This window comes from Dasypus novemcinctus, chromosome 1 (genome assembly GCF_030445035.2).
Source record: "Dasypus novemcinctus isolate mDasNov1 chromosome 1, mDasNov1.1.hap2, whole genome shotgun sequence".
Lineage (NCBI taxonomy): Eukaryota > Metazoa > Chordata > Mammalia > Cingulata > Dasypodidae > Dasypus > Dasypus novemcinctus.
The window spans coordinates 195,616,162-195,633,872 of NC_080673.1; positions in this window are offsets into that span (position 1 = coordinate 195,616,162).

Genomic DNA, 17,711 nt, shown 5'->3' on the forward strand with positions numbered 1-17,711 from the left:
TTTGTAGTAAGTCAACTACACTGGGCTTCTTCCATCTTGAAAGAGTCAGTGATTCTCCTTCACAATAAGAAGATATCTATTCAAGGTCTAGGGTTGCTTTTCCTGTCCATAGCAACTCAACATGCACTACTACCCAGGAGCTCAAAGAATGCTTGGTTAGAAGGTCTGAAAATTCCACACATTAAAGCATCCATCCAAAGAACCCATTTTAACATATTTACAGTGAAAGAGGTGTGGGAGTAGGTTCAGGACCATGGGATACAATGGCTGTATCACCCAGAAGTTGATAACCTGACAGAGGATTGGAATGGCATGCTAAAGGCACAGCTGAAAGGCCAGCTTGGAGATAAAACCCTATGAGGATAAGATGTCCTCCTCCTGTTTTCAGCACACATTGAATCAGAGACCTACATATAGTTCTGTGCTCCAATAGAAAAAAAATGCATAGGTCCAGGAAACAGAAGATGGAAGCAGGAGTGGCCCCATTTATCATCAACCCTAATAGCCAACAGTGAGAAGTTCTGCTTCCTTGATCTGCAATGCTGGGATCTGCAGTGTTTTTCCATAGAGGTAAAAGGATCTCAATGAATAAGCTACAGCAACCTCTTTCACACTTGGGTCTCTTCTGTCCAGGCATCAACAAGCAAAAAGTGAGTCACCATCTAGTTATGGGTAATTGACAAGGAGGTAATACTGATATTACATGAGTAGGGGCAGAACTTGGGTGATGCACAAGGGCACTTTTTGGTACTCCCTTATCTTAGTAATTAAAAAAGTGGAGCAATCACAGCCCAAGAAGGGAAAGGTTAACTGGAGCTCAGACCCTTTGGGAATGAGGGTTTAGGCCACACCCTATCATGTGAGCCACCAAGACTGTCAGAGCTGATTACTGAGATTGAGATGGATTTAGAATGGTTACTGGAAAAGTGATATGATGAGTGCCAGTTGTTTTCACAGCCAACTGCAGCATGGGGGTCTGTAGTTCAGCCTTCTAACTTCCCTATTTTAAGTTTCCCCTCAGAAAGGGATGGCCACCAGAGCCTTTGAGGTGTTGCTCCTCATACACGTAGTAAGCAGTGGCTCCATGAGGTACATGTGGTGGACTGTGACAGACACAGAAATGGACCCCTCAGATCCCCCTTGAAGAATGAACTTGCAGCCCAAATGCAGGAGTGTGGTTAACTGAGAGCATCCAGGTATTAGCCTCTTCAAGGTCCACCTCAACCAAGGTAACATTTTCAGTGCTTTCCCCCGCCCATGACCAAGCATAGGGCTGTTAGCCAAGATCACTCATTTTAGGGAAGAGACAGCCAACCAATGATTGAGAAGAGCAGTGGGACTAGTGCCTCACCATTTCCCTCAAATGCCAAACTAATCTAACAGGCAATCTCTGCTTAGCACCTCCCTTTGGGCTGGTAGAGGTTTTGTCAAGCCTACCTCAGAGTCTGGGGTCTTCTTCTGCCCCATTCTGCCTCTGCCCCTTTTCCTTTCACAAGTGTTACTCCTCAAACCTTAGCACACTCCCAACTCCATGTCAGTTCCTGTTTTTCAGAGAACCCAAACTGGGACCCCTGAATACTTACTGGAGACTTCCCTTTCAGTAGTATTTCCAAACTTACCGCTGAATATGGACTGTATCTCTGCCCTAGATTAACCAATTTTACTCCTATCTAAATGTTCATTCATTGATGATCCTAACCTGGATTCAGTCATGTGCTTTAAGTTCTTGTGAAGGTAAGAAGTAGCCTGTATCTTGCAGAAGTTATGCAGACGGAGTCAAAATCCCAGCCTTATATGTCACATTAATAAATACACTTACATGTGAGCATCAGGAAATATATACTTATATATATATGAGAATATAAGTATATACATATTTATATGAGAAGCTGTAATAATAGAGTATTTAACCAATCATTTCCATCAAAAATAATACAAACAGTTTGGGTGATGGACCCATTCCAAATGAACAAATATTTCACAAGAAACTGATATGGGTCAGGCTCTGGCTAGATGTTGGGAAAACAATGAAAATAAGACAATCTGTGACCTCACATAGCTCATGGGTCAGGAAAAAGAAACATGCCAATACATTATTTCAGTTTACTAGACAGCTCATTTTTGGATTTGGGGCTCTTGGGCTATGGGGATATTCCAATTTATTTCCAACCACACCTATTTTGGAGTTCATCTTCCAGTTATACCTCAACAATTGGAAGAGCAGGAAAAGACTGAATACTAAGTGTGAGATTAAACTTTGCTGTCAGGCATAATTTAGCTACCCATATTTTGTCATCCTCATAGGTCAAATATTTCAGTCATTACTAACTAATATTTGTTTTAGGCCAATATGCTTCCCAAGAGAGAGCACTCTTTCTACAATTATTTGTTTCTACCAAAAGAAAAAAAGAAAAATCATTATCTGAGATTATTAAACCTGATAGCTGACCAAAGTAAGGGGGGCATAGATGGTCTAGATTCAAGTTCCTGATTTTCTATTTTATCCGTAATTAGAATTCTGCAACCAGAGTAAATTCCTGTGCTGTGCAGTGTGGCAAGGACTACATGTGGCACATCAGCCAACACTTGAGTGCTTGGGGTCTGCTTCAAGTCTGCTCCCCTTTTGATTTTTCTGTGGGAGGAAACTTGCCTCTGAATGGTAAGTATCTGAGCTCTGTTGTTACTAATTCCACGTTCATGTAATCTCATGGAGTTGATGGAGTTTTATTAGACTTGTTCCACAAAATGCTAAGTGAAGTCCCTTTAGCAACAATCATCCTTTCTGGATAGATTCAAGCAAATATTTTCCTAGTTTCTTTCCTTTCTTAACTTTGAAAATGAAGCACAGTTGCCTGGGGAAAGCATATAACATTACTCATACATTCCCTACTCTCTGCAATTTTTCAAAAAGAGGAGAGAAATATGTGATGATGTTATTCCACCTATGTACCAGGGAAATACACATCTTTGAATGGGGGCTGTGATGGTTTGGAGATATGTACCCTAGAAAAGCATGCTCTTGAACTTAACAGATTCCTGTATGAACCCTTGTAAATGGGATCGTTTGAAGAGGTTATGTCAGAAAAGGTGTGGCCCAGAATGGGCCTTATACCTGTTACTAAAGGCTTTATAGGGGAGATCACAGAGAGAGGGACAAAATTACAGATGGAGTAGCCAAAAGCTAAAAGTCAATGGAACTCAGAGAGAAGGGAGAGGCCAGGAAGCTGCCATGGGCATTGCCATGTAACAGAAAAGCCAATGACTGACATCACTGGCAGCCAGCCCCAGTTGGCTCCACAGTTTCCTCGGAGAAAGCATCACCTTGATGATGCCTTGAGATTGGACAATATGTGCCAATAAATTCCCATTGTTTAAGCCAAGCCAAAACGTAGCATTTGCTTTAGCAATGAGGAAACTAAAACAGGGGTTCCAAGGCAACAGTCCCCTCTACAAGATAATCTCTAGGGGTTTGATAAAGAGAAACTGAAGAGGCGTGGCAGAAATGCTACTATATTTATTCCTGAAGAGGGTTTCCAGCCATTAGAATTTGGGTTTTATTTTTCTCATTAGGACTAAATTACATTTTTAAAGGATTCTTCTTTGAAAAATAACATTCAGAATAATACAGTAAGGAATTTTGCAATTCTTCAACTCTCAGAGAACAAATAGACACTCTATTAGGTTTCCATTCCAATAGAATTTCTAGGAAAGCTTCACAAATTAAGTACACACTTCTGAAACTTCCAAGCAAATTTTACATTTTGCAGAAAAAAGAAAAAGAAAAAGAAAAAAGAAAGCAATGTTGTCATTCTCTTTTTAAAAGCATGCTTCAACATTGTAACATAAGAACAATTCTGTTTCCCAGGGTTTGGGCTAAAATAGAACAGAAGAAAAGTTTAGGGACAATAAACCTTGCAAAAGAGGAAGATTTTCCCCACTTCCTTATAAAACAAATGAAAAATAAGTTATGACCAGAGAAGTTTAAGCTTCAGACTGGCTCTTCTTGCAAGATTTACTGAACACTACTATTCATTTCTATTGCAATAGGGAAAACAAGATGATTTTCCAATAGCTATGTAGTCCATGGGAAGACGCTACCATCTGAACCCATTTGCTGGCAGATTTCAGAATTGCCAAGACAAACTACTCCAAATCTACACTCTCTGTTCTTCCTGCTTCTATCAGTTGCTCAGTAAAGACTGCAAGGAGAAAGAAAATCTTTCACCTTCTCAAAAATAAGGATGGGGAAAGACGTAAAATGGACAAGGCCATGTAATGCTTTATGTGAAGAAATAATATGGAATTCTCATCATTTGAGCACCCATGATGTATGAATTAGGGATTATCTTCCCTGTTTATGAAAAAGTAAACCAAAGACGCTAAGAAGCTTGTCTAAAATGATACTGCTGGCAAATTCTGAGTCACAAGTTTCACCCAGATTTTTCACCATATTGCTTTTTGTGAAAATGCAACGCTTACCACTGAAATCACTTCTAATTTCAGTTTTTCATCTTTGTCAAGAAGCACAAACTTTCTCATTGATAAGGATACTTAGGAGAGTGTTCCCACAGGCATCGCTTAGCATAGGCAGCTCAGTATACCACATCCTAACTGCTTCCAAAGAAGCTTCTGGATCCCAAAAGGTCCTAATTGATGTGAATCTGCCCCTATTTATTGACTTGTACCCATTCTCCATCCTTCCCTGCTTCCCTCAATTCATCAGTTTGGTAAATGAATACTAATTGAGGACTTAGGGAAGCGGCGGACTTGGCCCAGTGGTTACGGCGTCCGTCTACCACATGGGAGGTCCACGGTTCAAACCCCAGGCCTCCTTGACACATGTGGAGCTGGCCCGTGGGCAGTGCTGATGCGTGCACGGAGTGCCCTGCCACGCAGAGGTGTTCCACCCCCCTGTAGGGGAGCCCCACGCACAAGGAGTGCGCCCTGTAAGGAGAGCTGGCCAGCTCGAGGAAGTGTAGCCTGCCCAGGAATGGTGCTGCGCACACAGAGAGCTGACACAACAAGATGATGCAACAACAACAACAAAAAAAAGAAACACAGATTCCCGTGCCACTGACAACAACAGAAGCAGACGAAAGAAGACGCAGCAAATAGACACAGAGAACAGACAACTGGGGTGGGGGGGGGAGGGGAAATAAATAAATAAATCTTTTTTTTTTTTTAATTGAGGACTTAGGTGCTAGGGAATAAAATAAAATTTATATGGCTATGAGTCTCCAAAAAGAATCGGGAGGTCATCAGGGGGGTAATACTTATGCACGCCCCAGCAGGGTCCCAGAGACAGCCAAAGTAGATAGAAGCCCAGGTAGTGGTTCTCCTGAGGGCTACAGAGACCCACAGGTTCTAGAGTCATGGAAGATGGCTCTGGAGTTCAGTGCTATGTCAGTTGGCCCTACTTTGGAGTTTGTGTTCCTTAGTGTGTTGGAGTTGGATTCAGATATGACCATTCTACATATGCCTCTTCTGTTACTTTTACCGGACCTGTGGTTGGTGCTGGGGTTGGTGTATACTCAGGAGATCTGAATCTCTGCACTGTCCATGTGACAGCTAGGTGCTGAGCCTCAGCAGACTTGCAGCTCCCACCATCTGGTTTATTGGACTTACCCTGGCCAGCTAACAGGGAGGTGAAGAAGGCCAACCACCACACCAGGGAGCCAAGAGTGCCTACAACTGCAAGCAGGAGGAGAATTGCATCCATCATCCATGTGGAATCTAAGCCTCCTCTTGATATAGAGGGGGAGTGGACATAACCATCCCAGGGTCCACAGGATGGAGGAACAGAGTATGGATTAGAGTGAACTTACTAATATTCTACTATGGAACTATTGTTATTAGTAATGGAAGAAATTGTAGCACTGATGTGGAGAAAGTGGCCATGGTAGCTGCCAAGGGTAGGGAGAGGGAAGCAGAGATATGATGTGGGGGCATTTTCAGGACTTGGAGTTGTCCTGGGTGGTACTGCAGGGACAGATGCTGGACACTGTATATCCTGCCATAGCCCACTGAGTGGACGGGGGAAGAGTGTAAACTACAGTGTAAACCATTATCCAAGTGGTGCAGCAGTGCTCTAAAATGTATTCACCAAATGCAATGAACGTGCCATGATGATGAAAGAGATTGTTGATGTGGGACGAGTAGGGTGAGGGGGGTGGGGATATATAGGGATCTCATATTTCTTGAATGTAACATTGAAAAAAAAATAAAGAAGGAAAGAAAATTAAGTTGCACTCTGGTGGGTGGGAGAGATATTTAAACACATTATTATTAGTCAAGTGTCATATGACAGATAGGCCAGGACATTACAGGAGCTCAAGGTCAAGGCACATTGCCCCCAAGGGAGGGTATGAAGACAGGTTCAGGAAGCTGACACTCAGAGTAGGGCCATCCAGATGGAGGAAAGGCATAAGCCTCTGATCTTCCCTCAGATGCAACTTACCACCTGTTGCTTGGCAACTCATCATCTCCCAAGGCAAAGCTGTTCCTTGCAAACTTTGGCATCTTCCTTTGCTGGCATCTGTTTCCAGGCCTGCCTGATATATCTCTATGATCTGGTATCCTTTGCAATAGCTGGTGGTGGGTGGGATTTGAAATAGAACTTTGGAGCCCCAATGCTAATTTCCCTGCTTCCAGGTTTTCCTGCCACAGGAGACATTCCCTTGAGGCCAGAAGAAATACCATGTTTCCTCAGAGCTGGGACAATTATTCAATAATTACAACTCGGTGCTGGAGTCCTTGGATAAACAGAAACCAAAAATTAAGTCTTAGACCTGGGTATATAAATGAGACTCCCAGAAACTCATCCTGCATTCAAATGGTTGTATCTGCTTGGCAGACTCTGAATCCTCAGACAGATCCAGGCACATGGACCAGGAGCTGGAAAAGAGAAAGCTGAAAGCTTGCCTGATCTGGGGCCAGAAGCTAAGATCTTGTCCAAATGCAAATTTACCAAGGAAGTCAAAGCAAGAAGCAAGGCATGGCAGCATGCCTTTTAAAGCATAGTATCCTGCCCACTAGCAAAGGGAAAGACAATAAATCTCCAGTTCTGGGAAAACCAAAGAGTGGAAGGAAAAAGGAGGGTTGGGAAAAAGGAAGAAACTTAAGTAGAATTTCTCTCTTCTCTCATCAGAGGCTAAACTGGGTTGAACAGAGAAGGAATCACCCTTCCCTTCTCCCAGTAACTAGTATCACTCTGCTATTTGCTTCCTGACCATGATCTACATCCCTAAGAGGATCTGTATCCACCTCATGTCTCCACATGGTTTCCCAGCTCCAGTGCCCATCAGAGCCCAGCTGTTCTTGCTCACTGCCCAGCAGGGCATTCTCTGTTCTGTTTCACAACTTAGAAGCAAGCATCCTTATCAACTCCTCAAGATCCGGCCTCTGCCAGGAGCTCACTCTTCATGAAATGTATAGATCAAAACCTTGAGAAGCTTGACATTTATATTTTCAATAGATTTTTTTCTTCTTCTTCTTAAAACACCCACGGGCTGCGAGTGAAATGGAAATGTGTTGGCTTTTAATTGCAGCTTGTGCACCCCATCGCCTCTGAGGCAGTGAATCTTCCCTCTCCTAGGAAGTGTGGCGTCTGTATCAAACAGAGCTGGAAATGCAGAGAGGAACAAAAGGTCTGAAATGCCACCTGATAAGAAAAATTCTTTTCAAATTCTTCAATAACAGGAATCTGGAGAGAGGAAGAACATTTAGAGGATAAGGCAACTATAAACTCTTTCATAAATGTTTTCTTCAACCCTAGGCCCCATTTTTCTGACTGGTTACATTTCTCTTCATCTAAGAGGTAAATGCCAAGTCCACAGTAGCATTATTTTGTAACAAACATTTATTGAGCATCTCTTGGAGCCTAGGAGGCACACAAAGATGAATGAAACATGGCTCCTGTGTCCCATTGCTTAGAACCTGGCAGAGCCAAAATATGTCTCCCAACTGCAAAGATGCCCCAGAGAGACAAAACAGGAAAACTTTTACCATCTGAGGGCAGGGTTCCTCACACTCAAAGTTCTCCTAAAAGTTTTGCTTAAGACATATTTTCAAGGAACCTGTTCACACATCTGAATCTAATGTTCTCTTCTCTGTCGTCTGAATCAGGATTAGTTACAAATATTAGGAATCCTGCTTTCTCCAATAAGAGGATTATGAGCATTTGTTAGAGGTCTCAGAGTTCTCAGAGTTCAATTACTAATATCTCTGCATAATGATAAGTATTTTTTCCTTCACCAGTGATATTTTCGTTATTCATTGCAATGCTGGGTTGGGAGATATTATATACGTCCAATCCCAAACTCCCAGCTGGCATCCAAAATAACATGGGGTCCCTAAAAAAAGAGCTCTCCCCCACCATCAGTTTCTGACGGTGGTATTTCTTTCTCTTCTCTCTGGCACCCAGGAATTAACTAGGGGGTCTTTTTCAGAGAAGACTGAGCATATATGCACTGCTTCTCAGGGTCCAGCACTGGACACCTCTTCTATTCAGACACCTGGGCCCTAACTGCAATGCTAAAACCATCCCAGGTGGAGAAGTGTCAAAACTTATTTTCAGGCAAAGCATGTTGACTTGGCTCCTCATGGACTATAGCCAGAACTAATTCCATGTAGGATACTAGTTGTTGAAAACAAGGTCTCGTTCCTCTCAGCAGCACCCTTATACCACTGACTGATACTTTCCAACCCTATCCTGACATTTGCTTGCTCTTCCCCTCCCCTTGCCAACCCATCCAACCCACCTACTTGCCACCAACTTAGCCTGCAGATATACCTTGCTAACAGTGTAAGATAGATCATGTGCATAAACTTGTTTCCATTTTAGAGATGAGAAAACCGAGGCACAGGGATATAATTGCTTTATATGTACTCACACTTATAATGAGTGATGGAAAGAAATTCAGTTATTCTAACTCCAGAGCTTATGTCTTCCCTCTATATTGAGAATCAATGGCCAGGAAGTGGATATGTCTTAAGTGATAGAGCTTCCACCTACCAAATGGGAGGACCTGGGTTTGATCCCTGGGGCCTCCTGGTGAAAAAGAAGAGAAAGCGTGCCCATGAGGCAAGCCAGTGCCTGTGCAAGTGCCAATGAGGTGAGCCAATGCCTGCATGAATGCCCACACAAGTACCCACATGGCGAGCCAGTGCCTTACGCAAGTGAGTCATACAGCAAGATGATAATGCATCAAAAGAGAGACAAGGGGAGAGTCAAGGTGAAGCACAGCAGAAACCAGGAATTGAAGTGGCACAATTGACAGGGAACCTCTCTCCCCATCAGAGGTCTCCAGGATCAAATCCCACTGAATCCTAGAGGAGAGAAAATGAGAAGAGAAGACAACACAGACAGCAAAAACAGCAGGCAGGAGGAGGGGAAAGAGGGAAAATAAATAAATAAATCTTTAAAATAAATTTTAAAAAAAGAATTAATGGTGTAACAATAATATGTAGTTTAGAGTGGGAAAGGACTACTTTTAGGAATATTGTCTCATTTTCCAGCCACCACCACAGCTACCTGGGAAGGGCACATTGGCCCGGCACATAAGAGCTATCTGTGCATGGACTCTGGGATCCAACTTCAAGGATTTAGATCTGGACTCAACCTCTGACAAGCTGAGAAACTTCAAGCAATCTTAAATATATCTGAAACTCAGTTTGCTTATCTAAAGAGGGGATGGGTTGATAATAACCCTTCTTTGGCATGTTGTCATGCAGAATAAGTTAGAATAAAAGTTAAGCACATGACTGGGCACTTGCTAGTGGCCCAATTGAGTTCAGCTCCCTTTTCACCTACCTTAATTCCAGACCAGGCTAAGATGAATTAGGTCATCTCTGAGGTTTCTTTCCAGGTTTAAAATTTTACTCAAACTTCCTTCTCTGTTTTCTGTTTTCCTGAAGCTACGTGACTGTTATTTTGTTCACAGACAAATTCTGCAGGGAATTTGATCAAGATTGATAGGTTGGGTTTTTAATCCAAGCATATGTCCCTGGGCTACAATTGTGCTGATTCTAGATGAGTCTAAGTGACATCAGAGGAACTTCCCCTCTCCCCTCTACTTCCATCTCCCAGGCTAATATTACTAACATTAGCCAGAGGCAAGGAAGTGATAGGTACATGCAGCAGATACGGTAAATGAATTATCTCAAGCTACTTATGCCTTGGCAGTGAGGCAAGCAACTAGTAATTCTTTATCTGCTGTGAAATTCAAAGTGTTCCCTAATGAATTGGCACAGTGCCCCCAATGGCTTGTACACTCAGCCTAGTTTATAAAGAAAAATTAAGGAGAGTCTGTTCACAGCTCTTTTCTGTCTCCTTTCTTCTTTCTTCTCATTAAAAAAATAAGTACTTATTAATTCCAGAACTCAATTAGAGTAGACGTGAAGCCTGTTGTTTAAGAAATATAGAGAGTTTGATGTGAGAAACAGGGTTTGTACTAGATCTGCTTTTAAATATTGACCCCAAACTTAGCCAAGGTTCTTGGAGGCTATTGGTTGATGATGGAGCCACTCAGCTTTCCCCCGCTAGACACTTTATTCTGCTCCTTTGCAAAGAACTCCACCATTTAGACAGGGCTCCACTCCCAGACCTATTGTCTCTATTTCATCTAATTTGTTGAACCAAGTGCTTTGCACTAAAACACCTCTATCACCCACATTCCCAACCCCTCCACACACACACACAAAATGACAATAGTTGAAAAAAGTCTCCAATCGGTCAGAAGCAAATGCATTTCTAATTAAAGATTATGAATATGGGTCACCCTTAAGAACAAGCAAACACAAGTCAAGCATCATTCTTCTTGATTTGTTCCAGGCCATTGTTCTCCTCTGCCTAGCTGAGGAACACTAATGGATCATGTTGATAAAAATTCATTTTTCCATCCATCTGTTATATTGTACTTTTAATGTCAATTTCTCCTAATGTATCTTGATTTCACTGCAGCCCCAGCTGCAAACACATTTTATTAGAATAAAGTCTCATGTCTCCAATTGTCTAAATGAGGAAAGTAACTGAAAGACCATTTTCTCCCCTGCATTTGCAGTTTTAAGTTTCAGCATATGTTTAGCATAATGCTTTCATTCAATACCATTTCCAAAAGCAGAGTCCCTTCTGAATCAATTTTTTTGATTCAGAACCAGGTCAAATCAAATAAGCAGTTTATGCACATAGAAAAGAGGAATCTGATAGTAACAAATGTCAAAGGCAATAGAGAAGACAATATTTCATTTTGGAAACAATTCGTAAGGCATAGAAAGTTTTCTTCTACTCCAATCAAACGGGAAAATGCAAAGGGCAAAAATCCCATAACTCTGCCAGAGTCATCTGGCAAAAATGGAACTGATTAATGTTTATAAAGTAAAAAATGTATACTCTTATCACTCCCCAAACTCATACATGGATTATAAAGTTTTATACTACAAGGTTGAAGATGGCTCTAAGTAAACCCAAACTTCAACATCCCTTCTATAGTTATAACTCCAGACATTAGAAGGAAGATAAGGGGCAAGTTGGCAAAATGATAGAAGAAGGTGTGACTGAAAAATTAAGGACATAGCTATGTAATAGGAGAAGCAGGACAGAAAAAGTTAGACAGGGATTACAGATGAAGAAACTAAAACATGGAAAATTTAAGTGATTTGCTCAAGAAAAATATCTACACAACAAATAACATACTGTTGAAGTTGGGTCTGAACTTGCAGATCCTGAGACACACTGAAAGGATTTTAAGGGGGTACAGGATAGTATTTAAATAAAATGAGTGACTATAGCACACTGCAGCCCCAGTGCTCCAGATTGTATTTGCTCAAGGACTCAGAAGAAAAATCTATCACTTCCTATTCATTCTGAGGTTTTGGAGGCCCCAAAGATGATTATAAATCTAAACATCATCCCACCCTCCTTTTGCTTCCAAAATACAGTCTTCACTCTCTCCCATAACCTACAGAGTCTGAGATTTGGGACCCCCATCTTCCTCTTTGTGGTAGCCACTTTCCCCCATGGTCTTACACACACTACAGAATCAGTTATAGTTGCTTCATCTGCCTGGGGAAGCATTTCCCCTAATCTTTGCCTGGCTGGCTCCTTCTCATCCAGATCTCATTTCAAATGCCACCACTTATTGTGGGTTGAATTGTGTCTCCCCATAAAATTATGTCTAATCCCAGGTACCTGTAAATGTGATCTTATTTGGAAATAAGGTCTTTGCGAATGTAATCAAGTTAAGATGAAGTCATACTGAGTTAAGGTGGTGTTTCAAGAAGAAGAGGGAAATTTAGACACAAGGAGACCACCATGTGAAGACCAAAGCAGAGTTGGAGTTGATGCAATTGCAAACCAACCACAAGAAACTGGAAGAGGCAAAGAAGGACTTTCCTCTACTGGCTTCAGAGGGGGAATGGTCCTGCTGAAACCTTGATTATGGACTTCCTGCCTCCAGAACTATGAGAAAACACTTTTCTTTTGTTTTAAGCCATCCAGTTTGTGGTCATGTGCGATGGTAGCCCTCAGAAACTAATACACCTTGTCAAATAGACCCACTCTGCCCACGTTAGGTAGAATACTTGCCCTGTTACTCTACTTGGTAGTAAATCCTCTCTTTGGGCTTAATGCTGTCGGATATGTCCTTGTTTATTTGTTCACTGATCCTCCCTCTTCAGACACACTATAATATCATCACGAGTGTTTGCTGAATGAATGGATGGATGAATGAATGAATGAACAAACGAACTGTTTAGAGGCAAGCAAACGAACTTCTGAATAGGTGCAGCACAACCCCCGACGAACAGAAAGACAACACATTCTCCAGTGCTGCTGCATATCCTAATTTAAAAGAAAGGAGATGAAAATTTCCTCCCTTCCTGACATGTTACCACTGTTCCCCACTTCCATTAACAACCCTTTCTCTAACGTGGTTAATGTTTTTATTCGTATGTGTCCTTGAAAAATAGTAGCTTTATTATATGTTTTAATTGGCATAAATGATATGCTATAGATCTCATCACATTTCTTACATTTGCCATTCGGTACCATATTTTTTAAAGATATGCCCTTGCTATAGTTGTACATCTACTTCATTGCTTTTAGCAGCTGCATAGTAGTCCTTAGACTACCATTCCCTGGAGCTGCTGCCAGAGATTTCTTTCACAATTTCTTTCACTTCCATTCCTTGGGTGCTACTGCCAGAGACAATACTGTGATGAACCTCTTCCTGTGTGTCCTCTTAGACACCTGAGTAAGGCTTTTTCTCAGATACTTATCCAGCACTGGAATTTCTTATGTTTAATATGACTAAGTGCCCCATGACTTAGTAATTTAGGTTTCTGAATGCCATCTTGCCCAGTACACCTGGCATATACTTGGCATTATTCCAGTTTTCTAATCTTTGCCAATCTGATAAATTTAAAGTAATATATTTTTGTAGTTTTAATTTTTATTTTCTATTAACAAAGTTGAAACAGGTCATTATATATTCTGTATATCCTGTATAATTTTAGTTTTGATTTTTTTTCTGGTCATGTTTTTGGTTTTTTTGAGGCTGGTGATCAAATTATATTTAAAAAGTGACATTTATTTCTTCCCTTACAATTCCTATTCCTCATTTATTTTCTCATAAAGGGGTGCAAAATCTCTAGTTTATATAAACAGTAATTATAATAACTTATTCTAAATCTAAGAGGAAATACATCTAACTTCTAATCTCTTTATTTTTAATCCTAGCCCATTTCTTTTAAAACTTCCTTGTTTCTTAATAAATGTACTTAAATTTAGAATGTTATAAAATGTTTACATATGGTTTAGCTGTGTCCCACAATTTTTGATATGCACTATTTTCACTGTCAGTTATTTCCAAATATTTTATGATTTTTCTTATTTTTTTCTTTTTAAACTCAAAATTATTTAGTATGTTACTTAGTTTATAAACTTTTGCATGTTTTATGGGGTTTTAAAAATATATTTACAACACTGTTTTCTGATTTTACTGCATTGAGGCCATAGAGCATAATCTATTTAATACTGAGGTTTAATTTATTGTCTAGTACTTGATCAGTTTTTTAATGTCCAACATGTGTTTTAATACAATGCGCATGCTTTGTGCAGTGAGAATTCTTAGATATTTTTAATAGTTCACATTTTCATTATAAAATTCAGATTTCTAAAACTTCACTTGATCTGTCAATCTCTGAGTAAGGTATGTTAAACTATCCAACTGACAAATGTTGATTTATCTATTTCTCCTACAGTTTTGCTTTTATTGATTTATATAATTAAGTCTAAATTAATAGTATTTGTTCATGATGGTATTTGTTCTAATTTTATTTTATTTATTATAGAAAAACAGTATTTGATCCAGAGGAAAGTTCTCATTTCAAATTATTTTTTTTGAAATTGTAAAAATGCTATTTTTATGCTGTTGTTCATGAATGCCTTATATATTTCTTCAATCTTTTTTCAAACTTTCTGTGTCTTTTTGTACTAAGTATGTTTTTTGGTTAAACAGCATATTCCTGGATCTTGTTCTTTTATGCAATCTAAAGGTTTCTGCCTTTTAATTGTAAGTTTAACTGATTTACATTTATTATAATTTATGAATTTATGTATCATATTTCATATTTCCCATTCACTATATTTTCTTTTAGCCTATTTAGTTTTCCCCTTTTCTGTTTTCAGTTGGATAAATCAAATTTTCATTAGATGGTTTAAAATTTATACATTCCTTTTTTTCCTTATGGTAGAATAATGATACATACTAATGTTAAATTCCCCTACAATGGTTCTTGGAGTGTCTCTATGCTCACTGCATTGGTATTCCCTATTGTTCTGGATTGTTTTATATATATACTTTCTATTTATTTTTAATGTCCTTTGATACTTGTTATTTTAATTTGCAGTTAACTTTACTACGTTATTTTATCAGCTTTAGTTTCCATAACTCCTAAAACATTCTTCTGGGTTTATTTCTCTTATCTGAGTACTTCCTTCAAGAATGTTCTAAAATACGTATTTGAATGGGAAAAGTTTAAAGACTTTGTTTGTCTGAGTACATATTTATTATATCCACAAATTTAAAAGGCAATTTTTTGGAATAAATATCTAGGTTATATTTTTCCTTTCCATACTTTGAAAATATTACTTTATAATATTCTTGCATCAAATATTGTTATTCATAAATCTGTTATCTGTCAGATCATTTTTCCTTTGTCAATTATCTGCTCTTTCTGGAAACTTTAAAACATTTTTAACTGTTATGTTCTTAATTTTCACTATAACATATCTACGCATGGTGGATTATTAATGATAAATTAGTTACATTATAGCTATATATATTTCTTAACATAATAAATGTTTATAGGGTTATTTCTTTAATCACACAAATTTCAATGCAGTTTGACATGGACTCTCCTCCACCCAATGACTCAGGCATTCCATCTTGAGAACTTCTCATCCTCACACATGACCTCCTTGATTGCAGTGGCAGGAAAATAAAGAGTATGGAGGATCATGTCCATACATGGAATCATGTCAATGGTAATTCTGGAAGTGGCTTACATCATTTCCATCCACCAAAATTGCAACCTAACTAGAAGGGAGACTGAAAATTTTGGTTTTCCTTTGTGCCCACACAGGAGACTCTAAACCCTGTCTGGTCACAGTATCCAGCTCAAAGTCTAAGATCCCCAACTGATGCTCAGTAATCTCTCTTATAGGAATCTCTCTTATAGTAATCTTTCTCATATACGAATGCTTTTGGTCCTATGATCTAGAAACTAAAACACAGATAACCTTCTTCACGCTTATATAATGAGTGAAAGATGGAGATGATAACTTAAACAATCTCATTTGCATAGTATAAGAGTAAAAGGCACACAGCAGTCACTGGTCCATAACACTTTTGAAATCCAACTGAAAGACCCCCTAATCTAATGGTGGTGGAGATTGCTGGTTTACACTCTGAGCAATGACGTATAGTTTACTTTATATTAGAGCTTCAACACACTTCTGGACCAGTTTTTGTGTTACTCAGGCTATGAAATGCTAGCAGTGGTAACAAATTAACCTGAAATCTCAGTGACTTAACAAAACAGAAATTTAAATCTTCTTCAGGTCAGCAAAGGCTTTCCTTCATCGGATGACTCAAGGATCCCAGTCTTCCTCTAACTTGAAGCTCCGTGTCTTAGTTTGCCAAAGGGCTGCTGAAGCAAAGTACCAGAAATGTATTGACTTTTAATAATGGGAAATTTATTAAGGTAAAAGCTTTCAGTTCTGAGGCCATGAAATGTCCAATCCAGAGATGCTTTCTTGCCAAAGTCAGTCACTAGTAATCCTGGAGTCTGGCCATGTAGTGAAGCAAGATGGCAGCCAGTCTCTGCTGAGGTCCCTGCCTTCTGCTCCAGAATCTACCATCTCCCAGAGTTCAGTTGTGGGAAACCAGGCATAGGGCTTGTCGCTTTCCAGGCCTCCTCTGTCTGTCTCGGGGCTTCTCTGCCATTTTGCAGCTGTAGGGGAACCTGGAGTCCTTTCTCTCTTTACTTTCTCCTTTTTCTCACATGGCAGGATCAAAAATGGAAGCTTCCTTTTTCCTCTGTGTATCTCTCTCTGTATCTCCATTTATTTCAGACCCAGAAAGAGGGCAGAGACTCAAGTTGGCTCACACCTTACTGAGGTAGTCCAATCAAAATCCTACACCACTCTTATCAAGTAATCAAGGCCCATCAATTGAATTTAATGCAACCAAAGAGCCCACCACAAGAATGGATTAGTGTAAGAACATAATCTTTTTATGGGATTCACAAAATTCAATCTGTTATACTCTGCTTTATCAACAAATGGCCATATTGCCCACTTCAGTTCTTCAAATCTACATATACTTTGATTGAATCATTCCTTCTCACCAGCTTTATTAAAGGCAGTGTCATTATAATGGACCTAAGTTAACCCAGATCTTCAGTACTGACAGGATTCTGTCTAGGAAAATTCTATAGATTGTACAAAAAATTTTCTCTAGTTCCTCTCTTATACCTTTTTGGTAATACATTATTTTCATCAAACTTTAATTTTCAAAAATATCCCAGGTTGCATTTAGTATCTCCCATGAGACTAAACCAGCCTCAGGGTCTGGTTTACCATGTAACTTCTGTTTCCTCGTAAACAAAGTTTAGGTGACCACCTAGGCTCCCTTTTGCTCTTGTTTTCATTGTTGCCATTCCAGTCTTGACCTCTACTCACTTACTGTTACCATCATATCTCTGAGATAGGAACTGTGGGAAACTTCTGCAAATATACTGAGCTTACTTTGCCTAATGAGGGAGATTCTTATGCACCCCACTTTTTTTCAATTCCTTACAGAGAATAAATAATGTTTAGAAATCATAGGGTCTTATTTCTTCCTACCACTTCTCCAGTTTTGGTGTGATATAGAAATGGTAGCATGACATAACAATTTACGATGGGTTTAACAAAGTTGTATGATAGCAGAGGCAAATATGAATGTGATTAAGTCATTCAATCAATATTTATGCTCCTTGCATTGTGCTTATTAGTGAGAATTCATGGATGAATAAAATGTAGTCTGGAGGACCTCTCAAACTATAAGAGAAAGACCCAAAACCAGGCAATTATTTTTAAAATAAGTCCAATGTTTATGTATGTATTAGGTGTTATGAAAACAGAATAGGGACACTTTACAGAAGATAGT